Below are 15,000 nucleotides of genomic sequence, written 5' to 3' on the forward strand. Positions count from 1 at the left end.
AAATATTAAGATTAAATATAAGTGTGGATGAAATTGCCCTGGATGATATATAGCTTAAAATAATTCATTGTATATACATATACATAGTTAATTCACTGCCCGCATAGCAGCAGCCGTATAGCGCAACGGTTAGAAGCACGGACTGTCGTTTTGGCGATTTGGCTTCGATCCTGGCTTGAGGTAGTTTCTTGTCTAGCCGCACTGATGAGCTGTGAAACAGCGAAACAGTACCGTATGTGGATGACTACATATACATATATACGTATGTGTGTGTGTGTGTGTGTGTGTGTGTGTGTGTACGAGGGTCGTTCCAAATTAATGCCTCCTATTTTTTATTCCACCCTAATGGACCAGAGACAATTCAAAATTGTCTTATTATGATAACTGAACTTGTGCTTTCTGTTGCAGATATTAACAGTGCGAGACTCTAAGAAAGCAATCCCTTAGAGATGCGTCATTGAATTATTTAATTCAGAAAAAATGAATCGTTCCACATTTACCGACGCTTATTTGTAGCTTATGAAGCAGATGCAGTTGATGTCAGTGTACTTAAGAGATGAGTTCGTCGATTACAGAGTGGCGGCAGAGCTGGGAGAGATAAATCACGCTTTGCATGCCCATGCACAGCCACCAGCCTAGATAAAATCGGACGTCTCGAAACTTATCCACACTGATTGGCGGATAACAGTGAATGAAATGCGTGTAGAGTTTAATGTGGTGTCAGTGCACTGGAAATGATGCTGTCTTCCCTAGGATAAAGCAAAGCGTGTGCTTGCTGGGTTTTACGAATACTCAACTATTATCAAAACGACATCCGACAGGATGTCTGTCAGTACTTGATAGATTTATCCGAAGCCGAAGGCGATAGAGTCTTAGAACGCATCTTATGCCAATTGAATGGCACTACTAACGCTCCCTAACAAAGAAGAAGACCAACGCACCATTTTCTGGGATAGGAAAGGCGCCATACTACTCGATTTCTTGAAACCAGGGTTGACTGTCAACTCTAACCGCTACACTGAAACGTTGACAAAGCTTGGGTTCGTGTAAGGCCAGAGCAAAGGGAAACATTCCGTTTGCAACACGAAAACGCCATGCTATACACAAGTTTGAATACCAAGAAATGCTTGAAAAAGATCAACTATACAGTGCTGTCTCACCCACCGTATCATCCCGAGCTGACACTGTCAGACTTCCATTTGTTAAGATCTCTGAATAACGCATTACATAGGCAGCATTTCCCCGATAATAACGCCGTAATCGCAGCCGTGAAAAAATAGGTCGTCTTATTTTCGTTGATAGTGCGAGACTTATTATAGACTCATTTTTGGACTTTTTCGTTCAAGTTTGAGTTTGTGAAAATGCCAAAAAAGGACGTTTGAGTGATACTGAAAAGCAGAGGATTGTAGCATGCCTTACAGAGGGACTGACTCTTCTGGATTTAGTCTTTTAACTGTATTTTTACAAACCGGCAATAAAGCGAGAAACAGTGAAAATGGCAGCAAAAAAACATAAATGCCTATAACTTTTGAAATATCATATAGATTTAGAATATCATATAGATTTGTTAGCTTATCTTCTTCGAAGTACTCTATCAGTGTGCAAAATGTCAATCATTGAAGTTATTAACAAAATTATGATCTATGCAAAGTTCTTTGTAAATATAAACAAATGAAACAGTGTTAGAATGTTCGTATAAAGCAGAGTTAAATATCATTGACACCGGCGTCGACCCTCTGATCTGTTGCGTAGAGTTACTGACTATGAACTCGATGGTCGTTGGTTCGATCCCAAACTTGGGATGTGTGCTTGTCCAGCGACACTGAAGAATTATGATACAGCGAAACTATATATAAATACATATCTATATACATACGCATATATATATATATATATATATATATATATATATATATATATATATATATATATATGAAACTCACTAGGAGTTCTAACATGGATTCTTATCAAAGATACTTTACACGATAAACTTTGCCAATGACTTTACGTTATTTCAACATCCAATTACCGTTGATTTACTCGCTAGCACCAACCATTAGATCGGGGGGAGACAATAAACCTCCACAATATTTCAGTACTCTCCCCTGTTATGTATGGCAATAAACCTCTCCAATAACCCAGTCGTCTTCACGCTAATCTAGTGGAATTCCGGTTACTGCTCTCTTAACTCGGTCTTCTATCCGCCTCGACCTTTCTCAACTAGTCGATATAGACACTAAACATTTATTGTTATCATTATTATTTTTATTATTCTTATTATTATTAGTCTTCTTCTACTGCTTCTTCTTCTTATTATTATTATTACTATTATTATTATCATCATCATCATCATCATCATTATTATCATCATCATCATCATCATCATCATCATTATTATTATTATTATTATTATTATTATTATTATTATTCACTCGCTAGGAGAAATCATACAGCCCATCATCAATGATTGACAACAACTTTTGATGTTCTCTGATATCTGAGTGACAATAAGTCTCCACATATTTCCAGTACTCGCCACATCTTTTGCTAACAAAAAGAATTTGCATTATCGCAACAGACGCTTACAATTGATTTGTGGTTGGCAACGACCATTGGTCTTCACTGAAATTTGGGTGTTAATAAGCCTCCCCAAAGTACCAGTACTCTTTGCACTCATCCAGCTGAGGTCTGGCTAATACTTTCTCTTCTTGGTCTTTCCATCCTCCTTAACTTTCCTCGCTTATTTGGTGGGGTGTCAGTTTATAATAAGCTAGACACATACATAAAAACGGGGAAAGTAGTCGGAACACAGGGCTGCATGGAAGTACCTTATATATATATATATATATATATATATATATATATATATATATAAATGTATTTATATCAAATATATCAAATATATCAATCTACCTACACATTCATACCCTGTATGTATATTTACTTATCTTTTACTATACATACTTACATTTACTTACATACTTACTTGCTTTATCCGGAATTTTCAGATACCGGCCCCCCTCTCCTCTTAAAAATCTTTTTATTTTTTCATTTTATATTATATTTTTTATTTTTCATATTTTTTATTTTTCTTTATTTTTTATTTATTAATTTACTTATTTATTCCATTTAGTGTCTTTTAATAACTCTTGCTGACATTGCTGTACATTTCAGTTGAACTCTATTTTTGCCCTATATTTTGCGCGCCTTTTAACGTCATCTTCTCTGGGTCATTTTGACATTTGCTTTTCTATTTTATATTTAATTCTTTCACTATTTAATATTTTTGTTTCTTTTTCTTCGCTGATTTTTTTTTTAATTACACTTTGTCTCGGCAGCCGTGTTAAACACATATCTTATTTTTCTTTTATTAATTATATTGGAATGTTCCCACCTTTTCTTTGTACATATTTGTGAATTATTCTACGGATTTCGGCCTTTTGGATTATTGTGGGCCACCTTCCAATTACGCGATTTTCTTGGATGTTACTTGTACGAATGAAAATTTTATTAACTTTCTTGGATTTACATTTTTGGATTTTACCATCATTGGATACTGTACCTTTCACCAGACTATCCATTCAAGTGAAATCCACTTTTTCCTTACCATATTCCCTCTGCTTCACTTTTCCGATCCCGCATTTTGCTAATTCCTACCCTCTGACGAGAAGGAAAGGATTTCTTCGAAACTCCGCGGATTAAGGACTATCCACTTATTAAGTGTTTCCTTTTCAGATTAAATATGTTTTTAACTCTTTTTCAAAGTGTTTTTTAACATGTCTTATTAACTATTTGCTCCTATATATATATATATATATATATATATATATATATATATATATGTATATGTATATGTATATATATGTATATATATGTATATATATATGTGTGTGTATATATATATATATATATATATATATATATATATATATATATATATATATATGTGTGTGTGTGGGAAGGATAGGCGCTGCATGTATCGCGCCGAGTCGTAAAAGTTTCTAGGTTAGTATCTGGAGGCGCATTAATTCGCTGGGAGAGATGCACTCCCAGTCTTCGTTAAGACGTGCATCTAGGAGAAGGAACCTGCGGTCTACTGTATACTCTGTCCTATGGCAGTTATCTGCACCGACGGAGGTTAGCAGTAATGCCAAACAATGTGGATGGTTCTGCACATAGGCTTCACCGCTATAACCAAATCATCTGTCTGGATTTCCGAGCAACTTAGTTGTTGTGACGGAACCTCATTAGTCGAAATTGACGCGAGACCAAGATAATATTTTCTGATCATATTTCCAAAATTAAAATTCGGTACCCTTTTACCCATTGTTTTGTTAACAGTAGAACATCTCACATTACTATATCAGTCCCGAATCTTTCACCTATGAACAATAGAACATCGTTTGCAGAAGTAATATATAGCGAGATAAATATTGCAAAAATAAATACAACTCGACTTACATTTCCCCTCACATGTATCGTGGTCATTACACTTCAATTAAAAATTAAAAAAGAAATATTTTTAGTCGCGTACAAGCGACTCTATATGTCACTTCGTTGGACGGTCGGTCAGTCAGTCGGTCGGTCGGTCCGTAACACTTTTGTGTTTAGCCTTTTTCGTTAAGATCAAAGGTCAATTGTTAATAGATGCTGTGCTTAGCTTTTTAAGTTTTTCTTGGCCTTCCGGCCAAGAATTATTTTCTCCCCTCCACCGCCCTCGACGCAAATGAATTATTGAACCATTTTTATTGTTATCTTTTTTTTTTGTTTTTTACACGTCAATAAAAAATGTTTTAAAAAATTGTGAGTTAAGTAGGACGTCCCCCAGTATGAAAGGGGGAATGCGGTATTATGGTGAAAGAAGATACAAGCTGGGAGAAACTTTTGATTTTGTTTAGTTCTGGAGTGACAAGGATGACCAACGACACCCACAATGCCCCCTTTTGAGTTGGCCATGTGCCTAAGTTTTTGTTCATTGTTGATTTTCAATGTATTTTTAACATGAATAAAGGATTTAATATCTCAAAGTGTAGTATCTGTTCCGGCAGATACTGCAAGCAAAGACCATATGTGGGGGCAATCCACATATAAGACATTGTTTAATGTAGGGGCAACCCTTCATACCAATTTTCACTATCCAGCTCCCCTACTCCCCGGGGAGTTGGTCCCCATTTCCCCTTCACTCTCACAGTAAAAATCGGCCTTGTGCCTAAATTGCTCGCTGGGGAGCAAATAAATACAGTTTTCTTGACCTTTTGGCCAGGATTAAATGTAGTATCTGTTCCGGCAGATACTGCAAGCAAAGACCATATGTGGGGGCAACCCCACATATAAGACCTTGGTCAATGTAGGGGCAAGCCTTCCTATCAATTGTCACTATCCAGCTCCCCTACTCCCAGGGGAGTTGGTCACCATTTCACCTTCACTCCTCACATTAAAAATCGGCCTTGTGCCTAATTTACTCGCTGGGGGAGCAAATAAATACCCTTTTCTTGGCCTTTTGGCCAAGATTAAAGTGTAGTATCTGTTCTTACTACATGCTGTACTTATATTTATTACTTTGTGATATAAAGTGGGAGATTACTTTTCTGTATTAATGTAATGTAAAAAGATCGCCCACTTTACAACCAGTCAGTCTCAAAGCCATTCCAGTCATTCTCCAGATCATTCAAGTTGTTTTTGAAGGATTCCAGTTATTTTTTAAACATTAAAGTCATTTTTTTTTTACATAGGCATCACCACATTATCAAGGCCCAGAGGCCACTCAAGGATAAGGGTTAAAGAGTGTACAGTAGAAATTGGACAATATAGTAATCATTAGTAATGAAAATTTGGTAAATTTGATAACTTATATGGAACGGCTCATCAAGAACTTATTTAGTTAGACTTGAACACAACCATATTGTAGTCAGCCGGAAAGCAAGAAAACGGAAGACAATTCCACAGGCGTGCAGTTCTAAGAAAGAAGCTTTGTTCATGGAATCTACGTTTATGTTTAGGCACAGATAAAGAGTGGGGGGAATTATTGATAGTGTTTACAGCTAGACGAGTGTTTCTTGTGAAAGTTTGGCGAGGGGGGACAATAGATTGAAGCTCAGTCGAACACTTTCCATGAAAATAACGATACATCAGAGACAAACTCGCAACATCTCTTCTGTGAGATAAAGGTTGCAAGGAAGAGAAAAGGACATCTCCTACGAGGCTACGAAGTCTATTTTGAACTCTATCAAGGCAGGCCAATTCCTTTCTAACAGCTCCTGCCAAGATGTGGCAACAGTATTCCATCCTTGGACTACCTGGCTCTTATATAGATAGAGAATTGCATCATCAGTGAGATATCTACCGGATCGATAGAAAGATCCCACCATTTTTCCAGTGGCCTTGGCAACAGATTTGATGCACGTGTTCCATTTAAGATCAGGAGTTATGGTCAAGCCCAGAAGCTTGTCAAAACTTGAGGCCTCCTGAAGACGAGAACCATTCATTTCAATTGATGCCAGATGTGGATCAGAATGTTGATGATGTAAAGAGAGAAGCTTGGTTTTAGATGCATTAAAAGTAACCAACCACTCCTTACCCCATTGTACGACGTGCTCAAGATCAGAGGAGATAGAATTGGAGAGAACTTGGTCGTTTACTGTCTTAGATGTGCTACCATAAATGGTAGTGTCGTCAGCATAAATGTCTACAAATGATGTAAGGATGTGATATGGAAGATCATTAATGTAGATCAGGAAAAGAGTTGGGCCCAGGATGGACCCCTGAGGGACACCGGCATTAATACTGTGAGCTTCTGATTTTTGCCCCTCAACTACTACTCTTATGACCCTATCAGAAAGAAATGATTTAATAATTGAGAAGACATTTCCAGCAATACCATAGCTAGAGATCTTATGAAGTAAACCTTTATGCCATACCCTATCAAAGGTCTTAGATATGTCAAGCGCAACTGCCCTAGAAAAGTTGCCTCCGTCGAGAGATTTGCTAATCCTATGAGATATAACTGTAAGAACATCTGCTGTAGATCTAGCAGAACGGAAATCATATTGAGTGTCACTAAGAAGGTTATTTTTGTTGAGATGATTGATTACTTCTGTATTTAACACAGATTCCAGCAACTTACTCATGACGAACAGGAGACTTATTAGCCTGTACTGAGAAGGGGATGTGCGATCTCCTGAATTCTTAAATACAGGGCATACTGATGAGATTTTCCAGGGAGATTGGAAACTATTCTCCTTAAGACAACGTTTAAACAGTATTGTAAGTATGGGCGCTAGTTTAGGTTGAATTTTTTGAGTACTATAATTGGAATACCGTCAGGGCCAGTTGCTTCACTGGAATCAAGGTTTTTGATTAGCTTGGCAACATCACGTACAGATATACGTATATCACATAGCGTGTTTTCTGATACAGGAGGAAATATTGGGGGTTGGCGGCCTTGATCGCAAAGGGTAGAATTAGCTGCAAAGTTCTTGACAAAGAGTTTGGCTTTGTCTGATGCTGACGAGATTACCTCAGGTCCATTGATAATAGTTGGGATGGAGCACACGCTTCTGTTCAGGATTCTGTTTGCTATTTGCCAAAACTGGTGGGAACCAAGCCGCTGCTCAGCTACTTTGGACTTAACAGATTGAGCATACAACTCTCTTGCATTCTTTATTACTTTCTTACAATGGTTGCTGGCAGTCCTGAAAGCGGCTTTAGTTTCCATACATCTATTACGTTGGAAACAGTGGAAAAAGTGATTTCTGTGCGCAAGGTCATTCAATTCATCCTTAAGTTTATTAAAGTCATTCTAAGTCATTTACTTTTTATTTATTTAAGTCAATACAGTCCATTTTTCGATCATTTTTGTTTATCTTTAGGAATTTCATGTCAATCCTACATTTCCGCATTCATTCATTATACGAGAGCACGCGACTAACGGCTATCGGCCTTGTTTAATAACAAATTACCAAAACAACAGTCTCATATTGGTAGGGGATGTCTTCCGGCCCTTTAAACGAAAATATAAAATATGTAAATGGTTTACCAGATATAAAATCTTCTATCCACAACTAGTTAACGATGTACTAAAACAATAATAACCAAATAATCACATCTATGAGATTGGATTAGTTCACAAGAAAGTGATAAAATTAAATCGCTATCCATTTAAACATGTTTATTGAATACATTTAAGGAGATTCACTTCAAATTATAAGTTCATCCCTCCATAATTCTTACACATAACCATAAAAATGAAACCAATAACAAATATTAGGGCGAATGAAAAAACGCTGATTGACTTATCGCCCCTAATTACTAGAAGATAAATATCAAATGAACTTCTTCCTAAATTTATATTCCTAAATCGTAAATTTAAGAGACTGCAAAGTTATTTCAAATAGGTATTTTTTTATAAATGCTTATAGCAGGATAAACACATGTTACATATATTTTATATTGAATTAAATTAGTTAAATAACTTTTATTAAATTAATTTTTTTTCACTTATATTCCATATAACTTCAAACCGTAAAAGCAGGTTCTCTGATAGGATTGAACACGAGACATGAGTGGAGTAGGTGTTTTGATGATTGTCAAAACCCATTTGATAGATTCAGGGAGATTCTATCGATTTATTCGATTTGAGTAAAGCTGTTATTCTATACACTGATACCAGTAATCCGGGTTTGCTCTAAACTATATCAATCCCATGATTGCCTATTATCGGTAATATTCGATGAATTACTGGTTTGCCAGAAACTGGTGCGCATAGAAATATAAGCTGAAAGATGAAGGGTCCACGCTATTGTAAGCCCTGAAGGAAATTCGGCTACTGTTTGAATGAAGACGTTTTTACTATGAAAACCGTCAACTATGTATTAGAGGGTGGATAGACTAACAATATTCACTAACATCTGCTGTGAAAGTTGGTCAATATTATCATTAAAAATATAGAAAGAGTCGTCTCATCATTTAAAGGCTGCTAGTTTTACCCAACTAAAAAACTATGGATGTATTTAGTGCATTAGATCAAGTTGCTAATGTTGGATAGATATTGAACTTTCGAAATACACCAAACAATAAAATTAACCATTTCCTCTGCCAGGTGGTACAATTGCTAAGTATTAAATTGTAATTATCGCTCTGACTTGCGCCATAGTTTATGCTGTTGACTTTGGTGTTTCATTACCTTTTCTCTTTCAGTTCTATTTAATTCGCCATCATTGGGGAGACTAACGTCTACTAAGGTTTCTTTTTCTCTTCTTGTTCCATATCACGATGTCAGGTTTTACTGCGTCGGTTTCTAAGTACGCAGCTGTAGGGATTCCATAGTCATAGTGCATGGTGTATGACTTATTTCCAACTGTTCTTTCTGGTAAACATGTTCCCAGAATTTGCTGTTGTATTTGATATTCAACGTTTTACAGATGGTTCAGTTGCAATATTTACAAATGTCATCAAATGCCACACTGCATAGAACCTTACAGCTTGATATCAGGTCACTCACACTGTATTTCTGTGGCAGATCTGTACTTTTCATTGCTACGATCACTCATCTTCTGAATAGCTTTGGTTATACAGCTTTGATCTTGAGCAAACATAATAATCCTCTTCTAATGATAGTGGAGCGATTATCTTTTTAGCCAGTCTTCAAGACTTTCGTTGCCGCCACGAAATTTCTTAAACCACCATTGTGCTTTGCGTTCAATGGTGGTTCTTGGGTAAAACGCTTAGTTTATATTGCGAGCTGTTTCAGCAGCTTTAAGGCCTACCTTGAACTAAAATCAGAAAACTGCGAATTTTCTGTTTTCTTTCATCTTGTACTCAACGTTATGAAATAAAGACATAATTGTTTTAAAACGGTTTTAATTTTAACGATTAGATAAGGCGGAAAACGCTTTTTAAAATGCTATATAAAGTAAAGTTATTGTAACAAAAACTTAGTTGAAAATGTATCATTTGAATTCAAAATTAAAAATTCCGTAAGAATTTTCAAGTCAAGCTAACATATATATATATATATATATATATATATATATATATATATATATATATATATATATATATATATATATATGTTAACTTGACTTGAAAATTCTTACGGAATTTTTAATTTTGAATTCAAATGATACTAAAATATATTTTATAAAGCTCCCCTCTTCGGTAGAGCACTCTCGTAAATTATCTTACTCGCTACTTAATTTAGCTGAAATAATGCGAAGCTCGCGATTTGTTTACAAACAAACGTTTGAGCCCTCTACGAGTAGCGGACGGATGTTTATTTAAATAGACGTTCGGACAGTTTAATTTCGGCCACCGATTCCGTAGTCAGGGGGTAGGACTGCCGACTGTCATCACGACGGTTCTAGGTTCAATCCTCGGCTTGGGAGAGGTGTTAGTCTAGCGGCACTGATGAGTTGTGAAACAACGAAACAGGTCTGTATGTCGATGACTAAAATATATTTTATATTATATATATATATATATATTTATATATATATTCAGAATTTAATATTCTTAACAGAGAATTTTTTTAAGTCTCCATTAAACATTAGATTAAATTCTTGAAATCGTTTACAAACTATAATTTCTACACTGCATCCTCAACATAATCCATCAAACATCTAAAGATCTATATGATTTTTATATTACACGTTTCCTGCGATTAATTTCCAAGGAAATAAAAGACTATTCACGAGGAAATGAGGAAATATTTACGAGGAAATTACGAAATATTGTCATATTACAATATATTAAAGCATCTATATAATAGTGTGCGTGTTTCTTCTTTAGTAAGCCGGTACCTTACGCTTTGAAAAAGGCTAAATATTATTTTTGAAGGCACAAATTACTTCCAAAACGGCCAAATTTGCGAGATCTGAATTTAATATGGTGTAGGTTCGTTTCTGAATATCATTATAATAATTATTCTAATGGTTGGAGAAAAGAACTCGTAGTCATTTCGACGTGCTACAGGTCTTCGACGAAGAAATGTCAGCGTAATGTTACGTAAATGGAAATGCGCTATCCAGAAAAATATCATATTTATCAAAACATTTATATTATTTGGATCAATCGGACTACTATTCTCATCTTGAATGTGATTTTCACAACGTTTCAGTCGATGTAACCTACGACCTTCTTCAGGTATATCTTGTCGAACTCGAGAATGTTTCTGTCGAATTCGGGAATTTGGACGGAATTTCGAGCGGGACCCTTTTTTTTACTTCACGGGGGTAGCGTGCTTTTATTCCGTCAGCCATGACTGGATAGAGGTCCTAAGTAAATAGCAATTGTATTTTCGGTCGCCCACACTAAGGATTGAACCTTCAAGAGAATATCACTTTTAACAACTGATGTTTCCACATACTCTAACCAATGCGCCACGGGTCTTTGCGGACAATTCTAGTACGAATTTTAGGAGCCTATTTTTATTTCTAGTAAATATCACTATTTATTAATAATCATTACTATGTATTAACGTCGCTGTCTCTCTCTCTCTCTCTCTCTCTCTCTCTCATATCTATATCTATCTATCTATCTATCTATCTATATATATATATATATATATATATATATATATATATATATATATATATATATTAATGTTTTTACTTATTACTTGTATATAGTATCTATTGCTTATTATTACTGGTTCCCATATCGTATTAAATTCTATACTAGTTCTAGTTAGAAGTTGGTTATTCCCCAGCATATGTGCTGCTTCTTTCAGTTGCCTTACTCTCCACTGTTCCTATCTGTCTATAATTTTTACTTCGTCCCAGTCATGGCTGACGGAACAAGATCACGTTACACACGTGAAGTAAATAAAGGGTTCTGCTCGAAATTCTGTCCAGATTCACGAGTTCAACAGAAACATTCCCGAGTTCGAGAAGATACACCTAAAGAAGGTCGGAGATTACAGCGACTGAAACGTTGTGAAGATCACACTCGAGATGAGAACAGTAGTCCAGTGAATCCAAATTATGCGAATAACCAAGCTTCATCTAAAAAATCCAGAAACGTCTTTATCAAAACATTAGTAAACAAAACATAATTCTAAATATATTTTGCATTCCGTTCTGCTAGTTTTATTATAATATACGTGTACACATGAAATAATATACATAAGTAACGTATTTCATAAATTTGTGTAAAAGTAACTAAAGTGTGTTATCGTCCATTTTAAAAGCGCTAATATAAGGTATTTTAAAATTATACATATTCGTGTCGGTATCGTATATCGTGGTTTCTTTGATCTGGACATAGGTTTGTTGTGTAAAAACTTATTCTTGTTCGACCTAATCATTAGCATCACACTATATATAAGTTTGGTCACACTGATTAGACGTAGAAATTATGAAACACGTGTTTATGGATGACTATTACATATGCGTATGCACGTGTTTGTGTGTGGATAGAAACTTTCTCATAACAGTATAGTTACATTCTAAGATCCAGATATTTATTTTTCAGGAAAAAAAGCTACCCCATTACTCTATATTTTCTTTTTACATATCCGTTTCGTTATACAGAAACAAGTGGTTATTATTACATCAACACTGGAGGAGTTGTTTCGCATAAAGAATAAACATTGGGTCTTGGAATATAACTATACTGTTATTCTTATGTAAATGCTCTGTTGCTATATTTAGCATACATTGAGCTTCTAAATAAAAAGGATTGGTATACACAAAGAGTGAAATATAATTTGAAAAACCTACTTTACCAAAACATATATATATACCAGTGTGTGTGTGTGTGTGTGTGTGTGTGTGTGTGTGTGTGTGTGTGTGTGTGTGTGTGTGTGTGTGTGCGTGTGTGTGTGTGCGTGTGTGTGTGCGTATGTTAAACTACTGGTTTCTCTATTGTTTTCGCTCAAATGCTATGACTTCAAGTTCTAAAAAATACTTACTAAGATTTGTTCAGCCTGTGAATAATTGGATTGTGATTGGTTGGTATTATGGATAAAATGATCATCTGTTTCCTCTCCAAACAAGTAATTAAAAACACCTGTCGCAACATTAATGCGTATCGTTATCTTATATGACGGAAGGATTTCACGCTTTATGGCCGGTCTAAAACCAAAATTACAAGTGCAAAACTATCAATAATTAGCGGAAACTAAAACCCTTTCCACCACATTTCACACCTCTTGCTTTCGCTCTCTTTCTTACACTCTCTGCCTCTCTATCTCTCTCTTCCCTCTGTCTGTCTCAACAGGTATATATATATATATATATATATATATATATATATATGTATATATATATATATATGTATATATAACCACACACGCGCGCGCGTGTGTGTGTGCGTGTGGTATTGTATGTTTTTATGCGTTATTGTCTGATCGGGTAAAGAGAAATAGAGCAAAAAAGGTGTACACGATGGACGTCTATATGTCTGCTTGTCTGTTTACGGGCTGCTTTTAAATTATTGCACCTATGAACATTGAATTAGATAGAAATCGTCTCCTCGCTCTTCAGTTGGTCTTATCTTTACATAACACCAAAAGATGGAGGAAGTGAGGAAGCATGGCTGTGGAAATCTTTTTACCCGAATACGATGTCCAGCATGTTAAAAATATACCATTTGTTGTAAAAAAAATCTAATGGATAAACATCGGAAGAAGTTGGTGGGGACAGAATATTTTTACGGAAATCGCAAAATTGCCACTCCTTAATGAAACAGTTATAATGGAAAATCCAGGAAATAAACGAAGGTTATAAAAAAGAAAACGTGAGTCTTTGAATTTTCAACAAAACTTTGCACTATATATATATATATATATATATATATATATATATATATATACATATATATATATATATATATGGCTCTACCTACGTATTGAGCAGTTTTGAAGTAAATACTTAAAGTTTACGCATAAATCTATACTTTCGTATATTAATTTTATGTGAGTAAATGAAGTAGTTATATATATATATACATATGTATATATATATGCATATATGTATATATATATAGGTATATATATATGTATATATATATATGCATGTTTTATAGTTTTGTAAAAAGAAATTTGTTGTATTCGCGAACGTTTTCGACCTCCCATAGGTCGTCCTCAGGCTAGTGATCAAAAATAAAAAATGAAAGAGTGAGTTGAATGAAAAGACGATTAAAATCGTTTACAATACTTAAAATACTTAAAAGCATTTAAGCGTACCATCCGTTTCGTATTGAACCTGGTTAATTGTTATTTTTTAATACGGATTTACAAGGCTTCAATAATAAGGAGGCGTATCACAGTGTGAGACAGCTAAAATGGCAGTGTATATTATTAGTATGTCTCCAAATTCAGTTTTGGGGGTGTCGTGTTCTGTGAGTGGTTGATAAATGGCGCTATTCGGCAAAATAGATGACATGATAATCGACGAGCGATACTGGTTCAAATCATGTCATTTACGTATTATTTTTGGAGACAGATTCTCCTACTGGGCATTTAAAGGCGTGCACGGTATTTCTAGTTTTGAACATACTGTCGTCGGATGTAGAGTTATTGTTTATTAATGATTGGCTTTTTTTAAAAAAATTTGTAATAAATAATAAATCTTATTTTAGTATTTGTTTTTCTTGGTTGAAATATGTTTCTGTACGATATATTTTATTATTTTTTTCGTTTATTCTATAATTCGCATGCATCTGGCTCAATAAAATATGTTAATGTTATTATTATTATTATTATTATTATTATTATTATTATTATTATTATTATTATTAGTGTTTTTATTAACAGCGGCAAAAGTGTGTTAAATCTGCTGTTCACCCATGTAGTTTGGGAAGTTGTCATTAATTAAGGTTTGTATTATGTTGGAAAGTTACTTATTGAATATTTCATTAGTGGAAGAACTACGTTTAGCTCCGTAAACCAAACTTTTAACTACGGCCATCGGCCATTTTATATCGATCAGATCATCCACTTTTATAATTGAGGAATTGAGCATGGAACCACTATAGACCATTCCTCCACTGCTGTTGCCTCTT

General features: G+C 34.9%; 1 pseudogene; it reads left to right on the forward strand.

Annotated features, from left to right (window-relative positions):
* The first annotated feature begins 5,483 nt into the window (after nucleotides 1-5,483).
* Nucleotides 5,484-5,632, forward strand: LOC145273974 (U2 spliceosomal RNA; annotated as a pseudogene).
* The last annotated feature ends 9,368 nt before the right edge of the window (nucleotides 5,633-15,000 follow it).

This window comes from Euprymna scolopes, chromosome 4 (assembly GCF_053919585.1).
Source record: "Euprymna scolopes isolate OS-2025 chromosome 4, ASM5391958v1, whole genome shotgun sequence".
In the NCBI taxonomy this organism is placed as follows: domain Eukaryota; kingdom Metazoa; phylum Mollusca; class Cephalopoda; order Sepiida; family Sepiolidae; genus Euprymna; species Euprymna scolopes.